Here is a 6513-nt window from a genome sequence, read left to right as displayed (position 1 = left end):
CGAAAACTTTCTCAGACTTTGACGAACAGCTAGGGCTTCAAATACCGAGGGCTTGACGGATCTCAAACAGTGCAGAGGAGTCGATCGCAAACAACCAGGCTTTGAGATTCTCAGGGTTTAGATGTTTCGATCGCAAACGGATTCTATTCTCGATGATGATCGCAAGTCGCAACCGGATTCTATCTCGATGATGGTCGCAATTGCAAGTCGCAAGTCGCAACTGGATTTGAGTATATGGGCTGTTTTTACTTATCAAGTATTTGGGCTTTCAAAATGAAAATAATAAAGTTGCTTTCAGTTCATATGGTTTTTGGGCTTTTAACAAGTATTTTGGCCCAGTGTTTTTGTTTTAAGTTAAGTAATTTAATTTTATATAAATCATAAGAGTTTAAAACTTTAAAAGACAAAAATATATTTCTAGTATTACTTAGTTCATTTTATAGGACACTTAAAAGTGTCCTATTAGCTCTTAATCTCTAATAGGACAACCAACCGTGTTGTATTAGCTTTTAAAAAAATAGGATAATTGAAAGGGTCATATTAGCATTTAAAATAAGATATTGGTGTTTTAAATAATACGACACTTAAAAGTGTCCTATTAGACTATAAAATAATATGACATTCAAAAGTGTCGCATTAGATTACATGATAGGACGTCAAGATATGTTAATAAGACATCAAAAGTAAGAGTCCTATAAGATTAAGTCAAATAGGACTCATAAAATAATGTGTCGTATTAGCCTTTTTAAAGGACGGTTTTCGAAAAGTGTCCTATAAACCCCTTTTTGTTGTAGTGTAACAGGCATCTTAGCATTGAAGATATTATAGAATTTTGCCTATATGACTAATTAAGACATGGTGCCACCTCAAATGGAAAGTTGTAGTTCCTCTCCTGGAAAGTCATGAAACATGATTTAGCACATGGCCATATTTATGCTCAGTGAAAATGCAAAGATGAAAGATGAGGTGTGTAAGAAAGCTGAAGTGATCACAAGGTTCAATGTTTCCAAGGATACCATTGAATTTATCTCTTGTTAAATATTTACATCAAAGAGAGTTTAATCTTAGTGATACCACTGTGACATCATCTACCATGAGTGTCAATTTTTTTTCAAACCTGGTGGGGAATTGTTGGAATTTTATAAATAGTGAGTTTGGAAGTTTTCTTCCATCCCCCATTGGTAGAAATGCAAACTATAAGTAGGCTTATAAGCTTTTACGTTCAAGTGGGCCCTGAATGAGTTATTAGGCCTATGGTGGGGGTTCTATGAAACGTGCAACACATATGCACATGTGTGTGTGGCCGTGGCCGAGAACGTGAGCGTGTGTGATGGTCACGTAATCCACGTAGTGGTGTGAGGAGGCGCATTTTATACTTCGCATGATGTATCGGAGCTAAGGAGCTTTGCCCGGAGCTTACTTTTTATAGAACGTTTAAGAGAGATACCTGATAAGTACCGACTAATTAAAATAATTATTTAATTAGTAGTTAACATTGAGTAGATTTTTCATTAAAAGATGACATGTCTTTTTCTTTAAAATCAGTTGGAGACTCGGTCTCCAACTCTAGCTATCTCTAAAAACCAAAACTTGGGGAGAAAGTGTACAGATTTTTGGGATGTGATCACTTTCCGAGTATAAATACAACATCCAACCTTCTCTTTAAACACATCTAAAAATCGAGATATGCTTTATGTCTCTCTATATCTTTGTAACTGTTTTCAATATAGCATTATTCTATTAAATTCTGCACTAGGTTTGCATCAATTCTATTGCCTTTGTTGTTGGGAATTGAATTTTGACTACTCAAATCAACTTTCGTGCTTTGGTGGGTCTCCGAGAATCAGAAAGATCCTTTTCAAGTTTGAATTTGGCGAAATACTCCTAAGTGACCGATATCAAAGTAGTACCATGAGGGAAGGGTTGATATATAATTCCATTATGTAAGGTCTTAGTAAGAGGGGGGAGGGTTAAGGTGCGATTCTAATATTCAGAGCTTCAAAGAGTATTCGTATAAAACCTTTAAGGACATGATTATATCCGTGAGATTTTCTCTATAGCATCTACAATTTCCAGGTCGATTTTAATTTTATGCTCTATATTTAATATTTGTTCACTCTGTGAACATTTTGCTTCTACCCATTTCTTACGTTAAATCTGTCGCAAATGATATATTCAACTGTTCGGTATAAGTTATGGCTTTACATTCTATTTTATCAAATTTATCGTTAATAACGGTTTAATCTTTATTGATAAAGTTTCCATTTTTATTAAATAAAGTTATGTTCTTTAATAGAGGTTCAATCTTTAATAATAAAGCTTCAGTATTTGTTTTTTATAAAAGTTAGATTATTAAACGGTGATATTGATTACCATTATTATTTTGTTAACATATGCTATCTATGAACATGCTTTTGTCATTTCGCTTGTTTCAACCATTGTGCATATTTGCCGGCTAAGACTTGGTTCTTCCATATATGCTCGAAATTCACCATTTACCGCTTGTTATCGTACGGACACATGCTTATAAGGAATCACTCTAAATCTCGATTAAAACTTGCATCCTGATCACCCAAAATAGCTTGGAAATCAACCAAAATCACAACAGCAAACCTCAAGTGAACATACGACATAAACGAGGCACACGTAAAGCAAGAATGATAATAAAAGAGGCCGAAAAAGACGAAGACAACAAACACTCAGCAGAAACGATAGACATGTGTTCTAAAATCTCTCTATGGAACCTCTTAAGGCATTTCCAGTGGATTTACACCACCTTTTGATCGATGGCTCTTTGTTGCACCTAGTGGCCGATGATTCTTGCTTCTTATTTAATATATCTTCTAGCCAGTGTCCCATCTCTAGTTTTTCTGAAACTAATTACTCTTACGAGCATCCATTGAAAGAATAAACTTTTCTACCTATAAATTACGGGACATGTGTACGTGGATGTTGAGGATGCGCGACGATCGTTCAAGCATTGTTCTAAATTCCATCCACTAGCCTAGTTGAACACGTACATAAACCAAAAGTCTTGATATTTATCCGGTTGTTTGATAGATATTGTTAAAATTACGCCAAAAAGGTTCAAATTATAAAGAAAATTAAGATGTGGTTGAATATGATGCCAAGGAATTAAATATGTGGTTATAAATGTTTCTATACAAGTAAATTAGTTCAAGAAGAATATTATTCCTACTATAGATCTGGTATGTGTTTAATTACTAAAAGTCAACTCCATTTTTTGGTCCGGAGGGGGAGAGAGAGACACGGGCGGATTCTGGTAAAAATAAAAGCTATGATAAGAATGATGAGAACATTTCTATACCATAAATTGGATGAGATGATTTTTTGATTTAATGATTAAAAAAATTGCGGACATTCAATTAAGTTCAATTGTTGTTGAATTTGTTAAAGTTTCGGTTATTTTGATAGAAATAGGCCAATGCAGGTAGTTGACGGTAAATGAAAGTTTTGTTTTCAAGTTCTCACCATAAATTGTATTCTCATGAAATCCCAATTGTATATATATATATATATATATATATATATATATATATATATGCATAAGATTAAAAAGGAAGAACTGAAAAACCATGAAAAATTGGAAAAAAATTAAATAAATGATCAAGGCCCCTTCCCTCTGGCCATTCATCTGCCAAGTCTAACACCACTTTGGCATCTGAGACTGAAAACCCTTGAGAGGGTAACCAAGTTCCAACCTATGAAGATCGAACCCATGGCTAACTTTTGCAAGTTCAATTGCTTATCAGTTTGGTAGTTGGGTTTCATATAACTCCTTTCGATCGATTGTTTTGTTCAAGTTAAAGGTTGGGTTAATTATAACTTAGAAATATGACACATACAGGTTTCTTTTTATTAATAAATTAAGATGGGGTTTTTGCATTTGTGAAATTCGAAATGAGAATTTTTTATTAATTCATTCACATTGCGAAAATATATCTATTTAATGCAGATACTATATCATCACAGAAATAAACTTTTTGCTAGAATCAGATATTAGAAAGTTCTATGGAAAAGCAAGTAGACTTTTGGATGGTGTAGACTCTAGACTATTGTTCTTGGAATCTAATGCCACCAAACGATACTATTAATCTAAAATCATCTTAATGTATAAAAATTTAAAAAGTCATTCATTTGATACTCATAATTTATTACAGAGGATGATACATCAAATGGTTTGCACATAACTTACTGATTCTTGATCTTGCCTCTAAACACAACTTAGTAATTGCTGAATGGTTAAGTGGTCAGAATGATTAAAAAACTTTCGTGATATAGTGCAAAATGAAATTAGAGTGTTGAATAGTTAAAGGAGGCCCATGATACAAAGGCATTCAGAGGGTTTTATAACCATTAAAAGACAAAATCTTTTTTGCAAAACAAAATTCACCTCTTAACGATTCAGAAATTGCCTCTTAATGGAACCATTAAGAAGTAAACAAACAGCCCCTAGAGGAAGGGAGGGTGCTTTTGATGTGAAGAAGCAAACCATTCATCTCTCCGAAGAAATTGGATATTGTTTCTCCATTTACGGAGAGATCTAAAGATGCGAAATAAATTAAACTATGTTGTCTACATGTCCTAAGTTTTGATGAATAAATCTAAGTATTTACTTGAGCTCTTTTCACCAAACCCTTGCTTGAAATAAAGCCTGAAGCTCCGCAGATGGCTTGAATATTTTGTTAAGATTTTACTTGGGGCCAACAGATTAGTGTATAACATCATGTGATTATCGATTTGCGAAGATTCATATCCGATAAATTCTCTGTGGGTTGTAGGTTGGAGCACAAGTTATTGAAAACTTTTTGACCATGCAACTTTGACAATTTTGACGATCATTCAAGAGTAGACCTTGAGCCAGCAGATCAAAAGAATAACCCTTAGTTTGAGAGATAGTAGAACTTCGATTTTCAGATTATTTGTTGACAAACAAAATGCACCTCATGTGATCATGTCCCAGTTTTCTCCAAACCAATTTGAATCTTTTACCACAAATGAGATCATTTTGTTGAACACAAAAGTAAAAAATGTTTGTGCTTTGAGGATATCCAAACTTGATAAATGCCATCTTCTTTGAAGGTAGGCAATGCACAAGAAATAGGGGTTTTAACAATGACTTTTGTCATCGTTAAAGATCCATTTATTGTGACAAACGGGTTATAGACACAACATGTCGCTATAGTTTGTGGCGTAATCATGTCAATCGCTAAAGGAGTGCACTTTGAAGGTCGACCATCGGATTAATATTGGTTATAGTATACCAAGTTAATCTTTGTTTTGAATTAGTTTATGTTGACAAAAGATTAGTTTCCTTGGAAACCCTAAACCTATTTTTCGCCATATAAATACCATCCTTCTAGATTATACTACAAGTTTGAATTAGTTTTTATCTTTTTATCAGTTACTAATTACTAATGTAAACTAATATATAAAAGAAAACACATTGTATATAATATTCACAGGTATCTATTCCTTTAGAAAAAAAAAAGGAAGAATATATAGACGTAGTTGCTATCACATAGATCTCTGACTTTGTCACATTCATAGCATCCTAAAAGCGATCAATTACCTTTGCCAACATAGCTAAGGTCTAAAGTTAGAAGCTTTTAGATATCTAGAATAATTTTAAAAAAATTAGGAAAACACCTCCGAATAATTTACGTAGCTGTCATTAACTACCGAGGTCTCTAAATACATGATCTTCAATGGAGTGACTTATAAGAACGTTATTTTTGCATCTTTTTTGTCAAATCGTTCTCAACTCAACAGATTAAGAATTATCATGAAACATTAAAACTTCACAATAGTAAGTAATACATAAGAATTTCCTTTTGTGGTTCCATATATTATTTCAACACCATATATGGATAACAAAATCAAAATAATATATAAACGTAGTAAAATGGCATTTCACAAAATATCTAAAGTAAGAACCAAGGTTCTTCTACAAGAACTTCTAAAATATGGGTGACTTAAAGTATCCACACTTCTAAAACCTTCAAGAACCCATTTTCCATTTTTTTTTCTTCAGTCACATCAATAAAATAAGAACCTTAATAAAACTCCGCAACGAAATTCTTACAAAAATCTCACCTTCCATTTTTTATTTATAAAATGTAATTTTATTAATAGATTATTATATAAATTTAATATAAATATATTTATATTTATTATAAAATTATTTAAAAAATTCGAATATACTTTATTAGTTTTCACTTTTCTATATTAAATTTAATTTGTTAATATCGAGAGTGAGGATTAAAAATTGGAGATTAAGCAACATATGGAAAGTTTTTTCATAATGTTGTGGAATGTAGGAAAACAAATAAAATAAAATTAATAAATACATTTTATGTGATAACCGGGTTTATTGATTATAAAAATTTTAGGGTTGTTTTTAAATATTGTTTGAAAATTAATGGTGTGTTTTGAAAATATGTTTAAAATATCTTAAATTTCTTCCACCTCCTCTTTATATATATATATATA

This window comes from Cynara cardunculus, unplaced genomic scaffold, assembly GCF_001531365.2.
Source record: "Cynara cardunculus var. scolymus isolate 2C unplaced genomic scaffold, CcrdV1 Un_Scaffold_6269, whole genome shotgun sequence".
NCBI lineage: Eukaryota > Viridiplantae > Streptophyta > Magnoliopsida > Asterales > Asteraceae > Cynara > Cynara cardunculus.
The sequence above is the reverse complement of the archived record's forward strand: the minus strand, read 5'-3'. Positions refer to the sequence as shown.